Source organism: Oncorhynchus masou, chromosome 12 (genome assembly GCF_036934945.1).
Source record: "Oncorhynchus masou masou isolate Uvic2021 chromosome 12, UVic_Omas_1.1, whole genome shotgun sequence".
In the NCBI taxonomy this organism is placed as follows: domain Eukaryota; kingdom Metazoa; phylum Chordata; class Actinopteri; order Salmoniformes; family Salmonidae; genus Oncorhynchus; species Oncorhynchus masou.
Window position 1 is genome coordinate 7,219,837 of NC_088223.1, and position 14,684 is coordinate 7,234,520.

The 14,684-nt window shown below is 42.8% G+C and overlaps 1 protein-coding gene across 3 annotated transcripts in view; it reads right to left on the reverse strand.

Annotated features, from left to right (window-relative positions):
• The window catches only part of LOC135549497 (CYFIP-related Rac1 interactor A-like), a 99,350-nt gene extending 97,973 nt beyond the window's left edge, over window positions 1-1,377 (reverse strand). For 2 of the 3 annotated variants that reach the window (XM_064979501.1, XM_064979504.1), the window contains exon 1: window positions 1,147-1,375. The gene's annotated coding sequence lies outside the window, so the exon portion shown is untranslated. Of the gene's footprint in view, window positions 1-1,146 lie in introns of all 3 variants that reach the window. The other variant, XM_064979506.1, reaches the window with a different exon arrangement.
• Between the last annotated feature and the right edge of the window lie 13,307 nt (window positions 1,378-14,684).

Consider the following 14,684-nt stretch of genomic DNA (forward strand, 5'->3'; position numbering starts at 1 on the left):
TTTCTCTCTTTCTGTGTTCCCTTTCTCTCTCTTTCTCTCTCCCTCTCTCTCTCCTTTTCTCTCTCACCCACACTTTCTGCACAATAGTGCATTTTAGGGCTATTGTTTTTGGCGAGGTGTTTGCATTGAGCACTGCAAACACACACACACACACACACACACACACACACACACACACACACACTAGCACTCACAGTAGAAGGGAGGAAAGGAGATGAGAGACATGCGGAGAACTGGAACTGCTGAGGTGTGTGTCTACATTGCACTGCAGTGAAAGTGGACAAGCCTTAGTTTAGTGACCTAAGAGATTCTTGGACTACACTCTCACACCCGTAGGCCATAGGCACTCTGATATCTCTTATACAACCCCTGCACCCGGCATTCAATCTTGTAACAGCTCTCTCTCTCTCCATCCAACCCTTTAACCACTCCCCCCCTTCTCTCTCTCTCTCTCTCCATCCAACCCTTTAACAGTTTCTCTCTTTCCATCCAACCCTTTAACAGCTCTCTCTCTCTCTCCATCCAACCCTTTAACAGTTTCTCTCTTTCCATCCAACCCTTTAACATCTCTCTCTCTCTCTCTCTCTCCATCATACCCAGTAGTCTTTACTCTCTCCATCCCTCTCTTCTATTCTCATCGTATCGCTTAGCCCCCATTTCCTCAATAATTATATCATGTTTACCTCATCTCATTCTCTATCCCTCCACAACCCTTCCTTGTTTTCCTCCCCCTTTCCCCAGAAAATTCCCCTTCTCTGGCCACATGCAGCCAGAGCTTAGTCTCTTTTTCGGGCATCTTATCCAGCCTTACCCACATTCTCTCTCTCCTCTCTTCTCTCTTCTCCATCTTCCTGCAGCATCCTGCATTTGACCTCTCCCTCTCTCCCTTTATTGTCTTCTTTATATAGCATCCACCACAGACCTACTGTATACCCTCTCATCCCTAACCTCTCTCCCCAGCCAATCCCTCTCGTGCCTAGTTAGCATCCAGTGGTGTGGTGTAGCAATGGAGATGGTGGCTAGTATTTCCTTCTCTCACCATTCCACTATCAGCTAAATGCATTAAGACATGAATGGAGAGAGATCGAGAGAGAAAAAAAAAGACTGAAAAAGAGGGAGGGAGAGAAAAGGGATGGTTCTGCTTACCGGCTGTGCTGCTGTGCTGTTCCTCCTTCCGCGGTGAAGGAAGGATGGAGAGAGAGAAGGACCAAAAAAAACAAGACACAAAAGCCTCCGGTAGGATGCGGAATAATGAGGAGTAAAATGAAAGCTTGCGGTCTTCTTCTTTCTTCTCTTATGACTATGGATTCTCCTAAATACACAGCCTCTTCACCATACACACAGCCCCTCTCTCTCTCTCTCTCTCTCACTCACTGTGTTTCTCTCTCTCACTCAGTGTTTCTCTGCGCTCAATACAGAAGCCTCAGCCCAGCAGCTGTTAGTCTATAAGAAATAGAACGCTGTGTACACCCTCCCCCTCCCTCCTCTTGCTCTCTCTTTCGGCTCTCTCTCTCTCTCCCTTCTCTCCCTTCTCTCTCTCCCTTCTCTCTCTCTCTCTCCTTCTCTCTCCCTTCTCTCTCTCTCTCCCTTCTCTCTCTCTCTCTCTCTCTCTCTCTCTCTCCCTTCTCTCTCTCTCTCTCTCTCTCCCTTCTCTCTCTCTCTCTCTCCCTTCTCTCTCTCTCTCTCTCCCTTCTCTCTCTCCCTTCTCTCTCTCCCTTCTCTCTCTCTCTCTCTCTCTCTCGCTCTCTCTCTCTCGCTCTCTCTCTCTCCCTTCTCGCTCTCTCCCTTCTCGCTCTCTCCCTTCTCTCTCTCTCCCCCTCCTCTCTCTCTCTCTCCCTTCTCTCTCTCTCCCCCTCCTCTCTCCCTCTCTCTCTCTCTCAAAGGGATTTATTGGCGGGGAAACATATGTTTACACTGACAAAGTGAAATAGATAATTAACAACAAAACTGAAATAAACAATCAGAAATGAAGAGTAAACATGACTCTCAGAAAACTTGTAAATGATTAGAAACATTTCTAATGTCTTTCTCCCTCTCTCTCTCTCTCTCTCTGTCTCACTTTTTCTCTCTCACAAAGACCCCCCCCCACACACACAGTTTTTCTTTTAACACCCCCACCCCCTTCAAATGAGCAACTGTCATCTCCTACAAGCCTGCTGGTGACAAGGGGAGGCCATAGTGTGTGTGTGTGTGTGAGTGTGTGTGTGTGTGTGTGAGAGAGAAAGAGAATATATCCATTTTTCTGTGAAAGTAGGTTTAAGTAGTGTATGAGTTTATTTCTGTGAGTGTGTGTGTGTGTTAAAATAGTCAATGTGAGTGAGAGGTTGTATCCGTTCTGTGTAGGTGTTTGAGTGTGGCTATTTGTGTGTCCGACATTTGCAACAATTTGTGTCAAGGGAAGTTAATAGATGTACAATGTCTGTTTATGTTTCAATTGGAGAGGTTGATTCAACAGTCTACACTAAGACGAGTCTGTATAAGAGAGTTTGTTTATGGTGTGTGTTTAGAGTGGGGTCATCGAGCGTAAACATTTAACTCTTCTCTCTCTGTCCTATCGCATGCGTGTGTGTGTGTGTCTGTTGCCACTAGCCCCCAGGTCGCAGTCATAACAAAGGGGCAGGGTAAATGAGGCGTGTCTAACTGCCCTGTGTGTGTGTGTGTGTGAGGGGAAAACCGAATGACCATTGTCTGTCACTGCTGTGCCCTGCCGCCCAATCAGCCATCTGAGGGCCATAGCCCTCCCAGCGGGGGGAGGACAGAGGGTGATGAGGGGGGAGAAAGGGGGAAAGCAGGTGGAGGGGGAGAGGGGGAAAACAGGGGGAGAGTTAAGTGAAGCAGAGGGGAGAAGGATAGAGGAGAGTGGAGATGAGCAGGCAGAGGAGGAGGAGAAGAGGGGAGGGGAGGAGGAGGAGAAGAGGGGGGAGGGAGGGGGGAGGAGAAGAGGGGGGGGAGGAGGAGAGGGGAGGCGAGGAGGAGAGGGGGAGGAGGAGGAGAAGAGGGGGAGGAGGAGGAGAAGAGGGGGGGGAGGAGGAGGAGAAGAGGGGGGGGAGGAGGAGGAGAGGGGAGGCGAGGAGGAGGAGGAGAGGGGAGGAGAGGAGGAGAGGGGAGGCGAGGAGGAGGAGGAGGAGAGGGGAGGCGAGGAGGAGGTGAAGAGGGGAGGCGCAGAAGAGGCGAGGAGAAGAGAGGAGGAGGAGGAGGGGAGGAGGAGAGAGGAAGGGAGGAGGAGAAGTGGGGAGTCGTGGAGGAGAAGATGGGACAGTTAGTGACAGAGAATCAGCCCTAGCAGTGCTCGTTTCTGGGTGAGGGGATGATCTCTGTGTTCACCTGGACTAGCAGGGACATATTTTAACATGTTGGGACAAGTCCTACATGAGACAACTCTTACCCTCTGACAAGTTCAATTGATATTTGTTTGTTACATATACATGTATATATATTTATTTATTATTTATTTATATTGTTGTTTTATGGACAGTGACAGTCAGAAGGTAGAGAGAGAGACAGATATTGAGAGACTGAGGTGGGTAAAGGGACCGAGGTGGGTTGTCTTGGCATTGACTTGGCGTTGGACATCAAATCAAATTTTGATTGGTCGCGTACACATTTTTTGTAGATGTTAACGTGGGTATAGTCGAAATGCTTACGTTCCTAACTCCAACAGAGCAGTAACACCTAACAACACAAAACAATACACACAAACAAAACATTTAAGAAACGAGCAGTGTTTGTCCGGAATATAAGTATACATATATATTTTTTAATTGAATTAATATATTTATTTATTTATATATTTATTTTTGTATACCTTTATTTAACGAGGCAAGTCAGTTAAGAACACATTCTTATTTTCAATGAAGGGCTAGAACAGTGGGTTAACTGCCTTTTTCAGGGGTAGAACAACAAATTTGTACCTTGTCAGCTCGGGGATTTAAACTTGCAACTTTTCGGTTTCTAGTCTAATGCTCTAACCACTAGGCTACCTGCCACCCATATATATATATATATATATATATATATATATAGGTGGCAGTTAGCCTATATATGATAGTGTGTATGGACAGTATATGTATAGAGAAGGTTTGTACAGCAGTAGTTATATAGGATGGGCCTTGACTAGAATACAGTACATACTGAGTATATACTGAGTGCACTAAACATTAGGAACACCTGCTATTTTCATGACATAGACTAAGATAAGGGTGTGCGCTAGAGGTCGACCGATTATGATTTTTCAACGCCGATACCAATTATTGGAGGACCCAAAAAAGCCGATACCGATTAATCGGCCGATTTAAATAAAATAAAAAATAAATAAAATGATAATAATTGTAATAATGACAATTACAACAATACTGAATTAATAATTTTATTAATTTTAACGGAATATAATACATCAATAAAATCAATTTAGCCTCAAATAAATAATGAAACATGTTCAATTTGGTTTAAATAATGCAAAAACAAAGTCTTGGAGAAGAAAGTAATATGCAATATGTGCTATGTAAAAAGCTAACGTTTCAGTTCCTTGCTCAGAACATGAGAAAATACGGAAGTTGGTGGTTCCTTTTAACATGAGATTTCAATATTCCCAGGTAAGAGGTTTTAGGTTGTAGTTAATATAGTATTTATAGGACTATTTCTCTATACCATTTGTATTTCATGTACCTTTGACTATTGGATGTTCTTATAGGCACTATAGTATTGCCAGTGTAAGAGTACAGCTTCCGTCCCCCTCCTCGCCCCTACCTGTGCTCGAACCAGGAACACATCGACAACAGCCACACTTGAAGCAGCGTTACCCATCGCTCCACAAAAGCCGCGTCCCTTTCATCGCAAGGGGAATAACTACTCCAAATCTAAAAGCGAGTGACGTTTGAAACAGTATTAGCGCACACCCAGATAACTAGCTAGCCATTTCACATTGGTTACACCAGCCATTAGGCTGAGAGGCTTCAAGTCATAAATAGCGCTGTGCTTGCGAAGAGCTGCTGACAAAATGCACTAAAGTGCAGTTTGAATGAATGATTACGGGCCTGCTACTGCTCAGTCAGACTGCTCTATCAAATCCAACTTAATTATAACATAACGCACAGAAATATGATCCTTTGGACATTAATATGATCGAATCCGGAAACTATCATTTCGGAAACAAAACGTTTATTATTTCAGTGAAATACGGAACCGTTCCGTATTTTATCTAACGGGTGGCTTCCCCAAGTCTAAATATTCCTGTTACATTGCACAACCTTCAACCTATGTCATAATTGCGTAAAATTCTGTCAAATTAGTTCGTTTAATGCTAGCTAGCAATTGACCTTGGCTTCGACTGCGTTTGCGTAACAGGCAGGCAACTCGTGGAGTGAAATGGTGAGAGCGTTGGACTACTTAACTGTGCAGTTGCACGATTGAAACCCCTGAGCTGACAAGGTGAAAATCTGTCTTTCTGCCCCTGAACAAGGCAGTTAACCCACTGTTCCTAGGCAGTCATTGAAAATAAGAATGTGTTCTTAACTGACTTGCCTCGTTAAATAAAGGTATAAATAAATAAATATATAAATAAATATATATATACACACACACACACACACACACACACACACACACACACACACACACACACACACACACACACACACACACACACACACACAGTGGGGCAAAAAAGTATTTAGTCAGCCACCAATTGTGCAAGTTCTTCCACGTAAAAAGATGAGAGGGCTGTAATTTTCATCATTGCAACACTTCAACTATGACAGACAAAATGAGGGAAAAAATCCAGAAAATGACATTGTAAGATTTTTTTATGAATGTTTTTGCAAATTATGGCGGAAAATAAGTATTTGGTCAATAACAAAAGTTTATCTCAATACATTGTTATATACACTTTGTTGGCAATGACAGAGACTGTAGAATGTAGGTACCAGCCAACCAGTGAGTTCTAATAGATCAGCCAACCAGTGAGTTCTAATAGAAGATCCAACCAGTGAGTTCTAATAGATCAGCCAACCAGTGAGTTCTAATAGATCAGCCAACCAGTGAGTTCTAATTGATCAGCCAACCAGTGAGTTCTAATTGATCAGCCAACCAGTGAGTTCTAATTGATCAGCCAACCAGTGAGTTCTAATTGATCAGCCAACCAGTGAGTTCTAATTGATCAGCCAACCAGTGAGTTCTAATTGATCAGCCAACCAGTGTGTTCTAATAGATCAGCCAACCAGTGTGTTCTAATAGATCAGCCAACTGGTGTGTTCAAATTGATCAACCAACCAGTGAGTTCTAATTGATCAGCCAACCAGTCTGTTCTAATATATCAGCCAATCAGCGTGTTCTAATAGAAGATCCAAACAGTAAGATCTAATAGATCAGCCAGCCAGTGTGTTCTAATAGATCAGCCAACTGGTGTGTTCAAATTGATCAACCAACCAGTGAGTTCTAATTGATCAGCCAACCAGTGAGTTCTAATAGATCAGCCAACCAGTGTGTTCTAATAGATCAGCCAACCAGTGTGTTCTAATAGATCAGCCAACCAGTGAGTTCTAATAGATCAGCCAACCAGTGAGTTCTAATAGATCAGCCAACCAGTGAGTTCTAATAGATCAGCCAACTGGTGTGTTCTAATTGATCAGCCAACCGGTGAGTTCTAATAGAAGATCCAACCAGTGAGTTCTAATAGATCAGCCATCTGGTGTGTTCTAATTGATCAGCCAACCTGTGAGTTCTAATTGATCAGCCAACCAGTGAGTTCTAATTGATCAGCCAACCGGTGTGTTCTAATAGATCAGCCAACCGGTGTGTTCTAATAGATCAGCCAACTGGTGTGTTCTAATTGATCAGCCAACCATTGTGTTCTAATAGATCAGCCAACCAGTGAGTTCCAGTAGATCAGCCAACCAGTGTGTTCTAATAGAAGATCCAACCAGTGAGTTTTAGTCAATCAGCCAACCAGTGTGTTCTAATAGATCAGCCAACCAGTGTGTTCTAATAGAAGATCCAACCAGTGAGTTTTAGTCGATCAGCCAACCAGTCTGTTCTAATAGATCAGCCAACCAGTGAGTTCTAATAGATCAGCCAACCAGTGTGTTCTAATAGAAGATCCAACCAGTGAGTTTTAGTCGATCAGCCAACCAGTCTGTTCTAATAGATCAGCCAACCAGTGAGTTCTAATAGATCAGCCAACCAGTATGTTCTAATAGATCAGCCAACCAGTGAGTTCTAATAGATCAGCCAACCAGTGAGTTCTAATAGATCAGCCAACCAGTATGTTCTAATAGATCAGCCAACCAGTATGTTCTAATAGATCAGCCAACCAGTGAGTTCTAATAGATCAGCCAACTGGTGTGTTCTAATTGATCAGCCAACCAGTGAGTTCTAATAGAAGATCCAACCAGTGAGTTCTAATAGATCAGCCAACCAGTGTGTTCTAACAGCAGATCAAACCAGTGAGTTCTAATAGATCAGCCAACCAGTGAGTTCTAATAGATCAGCCAACTGGTGTGTTCTAATTGATCAGCCAACCAGTGAGTTCTAATAGAAGATCCAACCAGTGAGTTCTAATAGATCAGCCAACTAGTGTGTTCTAACAGCAGATCAAACCAGTGAGTTCTAATAGATCAGCCAACCAGTGAGTTCTAATAGATCAGCCAACTGGTGTGTTCTAATAGATCAGCCAACTGGTGTGTTCTAATAGATCAGCCAACCAGTGTGTTCTAACAGCAGATCAAACCAGTGAGTTCTAATAGATCAGCCAACCAGTGAGTTCTAATAGATCAGCCAACCAGTGAGTTCTAATAGATCAGCCAACCGGTGTGTTCAAATTGATCAGCCAACCAGTGAGTTCTAATAGAAGATCCAACCAGTGAGTTCTAATAGATCAGCCAACCAGTGAGTTCTAATAGATCAGCCAACCAGTGTGTTCTAATAGATCAGCCAATCAGCATGTTCTAATAGAAGATCTAAACAGTGAGTTCTAATAGATCAGCCATCCAGTGTGTTCTAATCGATCAGCCAACCAGTGTTCTAATGGAAGATCCAACCAGTGAGTTCTAATAGATCAGCCAACCAGTGTGTTCTAATAGAAGATCCAACCAGTGATTTCTAATAGATCAGAAAACCAGTATATTCTAATATATCAGCCAACCAGTGAGTTCTAATAGATCAGCCAACTGGTGTGTTCTAATTCATCAGCCAACTGGTGTGTTCTAATTCATCAGCCAACCGGTGTGTTCTAATAGATCAGCCAACCGGTGAGTTCTAATAGATCAGCCAACTGGTGTGTTCTAATTGATCAGCCAACCAGTGTGTTCTAATAGGTAAGCAAACCAGTGAGTTCTAGTAGATCAGCCAACCGGTGAGTTCTAATAGATCAGCCAACCAGTGAGTTCTAATAGATCAGCCAACCGGTGTGTTCTAATTGATCAGCCAACCGGTGTGTTCTAATAGATCAGCCAACCGGTGAGTTCTAATAGATCAGCCAACCGGTGAGTTCTAATAGATCAGCCAACTGGTGTGTTCTAATTGATCAGCCAACCAGTGTGTTCTAATAGGTAAGCAAACCAGTGAGTTCTAGTAGATCAGCCAACCGGTGAGTTCTAGTAGATAAGCCAACCGGTGAGTTCTAATAGATCAGCCAACCAGTGAGTTCTAATAGATCAGCCAACTGGTGTGTTCTAATTGATCAGCCAACTGGTGTGTTCTAATTGGTCAGCCAACCTGTGTGTTCTAATAGATCAGCCAACTGGTGTGTTCTAATAGATCAGCCAACTGGTGTGTTCTAATAGATCAGACAACTGCTGTGTTCAAATTGATCGGCCAACCAGTGAGTTCTAATTGATCAGCGAACCAGTGTGTTCTAATAGAAGATCCAAACAGTGAGCTCTAATCGATCAGCCAGCCAGTCTGTTCTAATCGATCAGCCAACCAGTGAGTTCTAATGGAAGATCCAACCAGTGAGTTCTAATAGATCAGCCAACCAGTGAGTTCTAGTAGATCAGCCAACCAGTGAGATCTAATAGATCAGCCAACTGGTGTGTTCTAATTGATCAGCCAACCAGTGAGTTCTAATAGAAGATCCCTCCAGTGAGTTCTAATAGATCAGCCAACCAGTGAGTTCTAATAGATCAGCCAACCAGTGTGTTCTAATAGATCAGCCAATCAGCGTGTTCTAATAGAAGATCTAAACAGTGAGTTCTAATAGATCAGCCATCCAGTGTGTTCTAATCGATCAGCCAACCAGTGAGTTCTAACAAAAGAATCAACCAGTGAGTTCTAATAGATCAGCCAACCAGTGTGTTCTAACAGCAGATCAAACCAGTGTGTTCTAATAGATCAGCCAACCAGTGAGATCTAATAGATCAGCCAACTGGTGTGTTCTAATAGATCAGCCAATCAGTATGTTCTAATAGAAGATCTAAACAGTGAGTTCTAATAGATCAGCCATCCAGTGTGTTCTAATCGATCAGCCAACCAGTGTGTTCTAATGGAAGATCCAACCAGGAGTTCTAATAGATCATCCAACCAGTGTGTTCTAATAGAAGATCCAACCAGTGATTTCTAATAGATCAGACAACCAGTATATTCTAATATATCAGCCAACCAGTGAGTTCTAATAGATCAGCCAACTGGTGTGTTCTAATTGATCAGCCAACCAGTGAGTTCTAATAGAAGATCCAACCAGTGAGTTCTAATAGATCAGCCAACCAGTGAGTTCTAATTGATCAGCCATCCAGTGAGTTCTAATAGATCAGCATACTGGTGTGTTCTAATTGATCAGCCAACCGGTGTGTTCTAATTGATCAGCCAAACAGTGAGTTCTAATAGAAGATCCAACCAGTGAGTTCTAATAGATCAGCCAACCAGTGAGTTCTAATAGATCAGCCAACCAGTGTGTTCTAATAGATCAGCCAATCAGCGTGTTCTAATAGAAGATCTAAACAGTGAGTTCTAATGGATCAGCCATCCAGTGTGTTCTAATCGATCAGCCAACCAGTGTGTTCTAATGGAAGATCCAACCAGTGAGTTCTAATAGATCAGCCAACCAGTGTGTTCTAATAGAAGATCCAACCAGTGATTTCTAATAGATCAGCCAACCAGTGTGTTCTAATAGATCAGCCAACTGGTGTGTTCTAATAGATCAGCCAACTGGTGTGTTCTAATAGATCAGCCAACTGCTGTGTTCAAATTGATCGGCCAACCAGTGAGTTCTAATTGATCAGCCAACCAGTGTGTTCTAATAGATCAGCCAATCAGCGTGTTCTAATAGAAGATCGAAACAGTGATTTCTAATCGATCAGCCAGCCAGTGTGTTCTAATCGATCAGCTAACCAGTGAGTTCTAATGGAAGATCCAACCAGTGAGTTCTAATAGATCAGCCAACCAGTGTGTTCTAATAGAAGATCCAACCAGTGATTTCTAATAGATCAGCCAACCAGTGAGTTCTAATAGATCAGCCAACCAGTGAGTTCTAGTAGATCAGCCAACCAGTGAGTTCTAATAGATCAGCCAATCAGCGTGATCTAATAGAAGATCCAAACAGTGAGTTGTAATAGATCAGCCAGCCAGTGTGTTCTAATAGACGATCCAACCAGTGAGTTCTAATAGATCAGCCAACCAGTGAGTTTTAATAGATCATCCAACTGGTGTGTTCTAATTGATCAGCCAACCGGTGTGTTCTAATTGATCAGCCAACCAGTGAGTTCTAATAGATCAGCCAACCAGTGTGTTCTAATAGATCAGCCAACCGGTATGTTCTAATTGATCAGCCACCTGGTGTGTTCTCATTGATCAGCCAACTGGTGTGTTCTCATCGATCAGCCAACCGGCGTGTTCTAATAGATCAGCCAACCAGCACGTTCTAATAGATCAGCCAACCAGCACGTTCTAATAGATCAGCCAACCAGTGTGTTCTAATAGATCAGCCAACCAGTGAGTTCTAATAGATCATCCAACCGGTGTGTTCTAATAGAAGATCCAACCAGTGAGTTCTAATTGATCAGCCAACCAGAGTGTTCTTATAGGTCAGCCAACCAGTGTGCTCTAATATATCAGGCAACCAGTGTGTTCTAATTGATCAGCTAACCAGTGAGTTCTAGTAGATCAGCCAACCAGCGAGTTCTAATAGATCAGCCAACAGGTGTGTTCTAATAGATCAACCAACTGGTGTGTTCTAATTGATCAGCCAACCTGTGTGTTCTAATAGGTAAGCAAACCAGTGAGTTCTAGTAGATCAGCCAACCGGTGAGTTCTAGTAGATAAGCCAACCGGTGAGTTCTAATAGATCAGCCAACCAGTGAGTTCTAATAGATCAGCCAACTGGTGTGTTCTAATTGATCAGCCAACTGGTGTGTTCTAATTGGTCAGCCAACCTGTGTGTTCTAATAGATCAGCCAACTGGTGTGTTCTAATAGATCAGCCAACTGGTGTGTTCTAATAGATCAGCCAACTGCTGTGTTCAAATTGATCGGCCAACCAGTGAGTTCTAATTGATCAGCCAACCAGTGTGTTCTAATAGAAGATCCAACCAGTGATTTCCAATAGATCAGCCAACCAGTGAGTTCTAATAGATCAGCCAACCAGTGAGTTCTAGTAGATCAGCCAACCAGTGAGATGTAATAGATCAGCCAACTGGTGTGTTCTAATTGATCAGCCAACCAGTGAGTTCTAATAGAAGATCCCTCCAGTGAGTTCTAATAGATCAGCCAACCAGTGAGTTCTAATAGATCAGCCAACCAGTGTGTTCTAATAGAAGATCCAACCAGTGATTTCTAATAAATCAGCCAACCAGTGAGTTCTAATAGATCAGCCAACCAGTGAGTTCTAGTAGATCAGCCAACCAGTTAGTTCTAATAGATCAGCCAATCAGCGTGATCTAATAGAAGATCCAACCAGTGAGTTCTAATAGATCAGCCAACCATTGAGTTCTAATAGATCAGCCAACCATTGAGTTCTAATAGATCAGCCAACCTTTGTGTTCTCATAGAAGATCCAACCAGTGAGTTCTAATATATCAGCCAACCAGTGTGTTCTAATAGATCAGCCAACCAGTGTGTTCTAATGGAAGATCCAACCAGTGATTTCAAAAAGATCAGACAACCAGTATATTCTAATATATCAGCCAAACAGTGAGTTCTAATAGATCAGCCAACTGGTGTGTTCTAATTGATCAGCCAACCAGTGAGTTCTAATAGAAGATCCAACCAGTGAGTTCTAATAGATCAGCCAACCAGTGTTCTAACAGCAGATCAAACCAGTGAGTTCTAATAGATCAGCCAACCAGTGAGTTCTAATTGATCAGCCAACCAGTGAGTTCTAATAGATCAGCATACTGGTGTGTTCTAATTGATCGGCCAACCGGTGTGTTCTAATTGATCAGCCAAACAGTGAGTTCTAATAGATCAGCCATCCAGTGTGTTCTAATCGATCAGCCAACCAGTGTGTTCTAACAGCAGATCAAACCAGTGTGTTCTAATAGATCAGCCAACCAGTGAGATCTAATAGATCAGCCAACTGGTGTGTTCTAATTGATCAGCCAACCAGTGAGTTCTAATAGAAGATCCAACCAGTGAGTTCTAATAGATCAGCCAACCAGTGAGTTCTAATAGATCAGCCAACCAGTGTGTTCTAATAGATCAGCAAATCAGCATGTTCTAATAGAAGATCTAAACAGTGAGTTCTAATAGATCAGCCATCCAGTGTGTTCTAATCGATCAGCCAACCAGTGTGTTCTAATGGAAGATCCAACCAGTGAGTTCTAATAGATCAGCCAACCAGTGTGTTCTAATAGAAGATCCAACCAGTGTGTTCTAATAGATCAGCCAACCAGTGTGTTCTAATAGATCAGCCAACTGGTGTGTTCTAATTGATCAGCCAACCGGTGTTTTCTAATTGATCAGCCAACCAGTGCGTTCTAATAGATCAGCCAACCAGTGAGTTCTAATAGATCAGCCAACTGGTGTGTTCTAATTGATCAGCCAACCAGTGAGTTCTAGTAGATCAGCCAACCAGTGAGTTCTAGTCGATCAGCCAACTGGTGTGTTCTAATAGATCAGCCAACTGCTGTGTTCAAATTGATCGGCCAACCAGTGAGTTCTAATAGATCAGCCAACCAGTGTGTTCTAATAGATCAGCCAATCAGCGTGTTCTCATAGAAGATCCAACCAGTGTGTTCTAATAGATCAGCCAATCAGCGTGTTCTAATAGAAGATCTAAACAGTGAGTTCTAATAGATCAGCCATCCAGTGTGTTCTAATCGATCAGCCAACCAGTGTGTTCTAATGGAAGATCCAACCAGTGAGTTCTAATAGATCAGCCAACCAGTGTGTTCTAATAGAAGATCCAACCAGTGATTTCTAATAGATCAGCCAACCAGTGTGTTCTAATAGATCAGCCAACCTGTGTGTTCTAATAGATCAGCCAACCTGTGTGTTCTAATAGATCAGCCAACCTGTGTGTTCGAATAGATCAGCCAACTGGTGTGTTCTAATAGGTCAGCCAACTGCTGTGTTCAAATTGATCGGCCAACCAGTGAGTTCTAATTGATCAGCCAACCACTGTGTTCTAATAGATCAGCCAATCAGCGTGTTCTAATAGAAGATCCAAACAGTGAGTTCTAATCGATCAGCCAGCCAGTGTGTTCTAATCGATCAGCCAACCAGTGAGTTCTAATAGATCAGCCAACTGGTGTGTTCTAATTCATCAGCCAACTGGTGTGTTCTAATTCATCAGCCAACCGGTGTGTTCTAATAGATCAGCCAACCGGTGAGTTCTAATAGATCAGCCAACTGGTGTGTTCTAATTGATCAGCCAACCAGTGTGTTCTAATAGGTAAGCAAACCAGTGAGTTCTAGTAGATCAGCCAACCGGTGAGTTCTAATAGATCAGCCAACCAGTGAGTTCTAATAGATCAGCCAACCGGTGTGTTCTAATTGATCAGCCAACCGGTGTGTTCTAATAGATCAGCCAACCGGTGAGTTCTAATAGATCAGCCAACCGGTGAGTTCTAATAGATCAGCCAACTGGTGTGTTCTAATTGATCAGCCAACCAGTGTGTTCTAATAGGTAAGCAAACCAGTGAGTTCTAGTAGATCAGCCAACCGGTGAGTTCTAGTAGATAAGCCAACCGGTGAGTTCTAATAGATCAGCCAACCAGTGAGTTCTAATAGATCAGCCAACTGGTGTGTTCTAATTGATCAGCCAACTGGTGTGTTCTAATTGGTCAGCCAACCTGTGTGTTCTAATAGATCAGCCAACTGGTGTGTTCTAATAGATCAGCCAACTGGTGTGTTCTAATAGATCAGACAACTGCTGTGTTCAAATTGATCGGCCAACCAGTGAGTTCTAATTGATCAGCGAACCAGTGTGTTCTAATAGAAGATCCAAACAGTGAGCTCTAATCGATCAGCCAGCCAGTCTGTTCTAATCGATCAGCCAACCAGTGAGTTCTAATGGAAGATCCAACCAGTGAGTTCTAATAGATCAGCCAACCAGTGAGTTCTAGTAGATCAGCCAACCAGTGAGATCTAATAGATCAGCCAACTGGTGTGTTCTAATTGATCAGCCAACCAGTGAGTTCTAATAGAAGATCCCTCCAGTGAGTTCTAATAGATCAGCCAACCAGTGTGTTCTAATAGATCAGCCAACCAGTGTGTTCTAATAGATCAGCCAATCAGCGTGTTCTAATAGAAGATCTA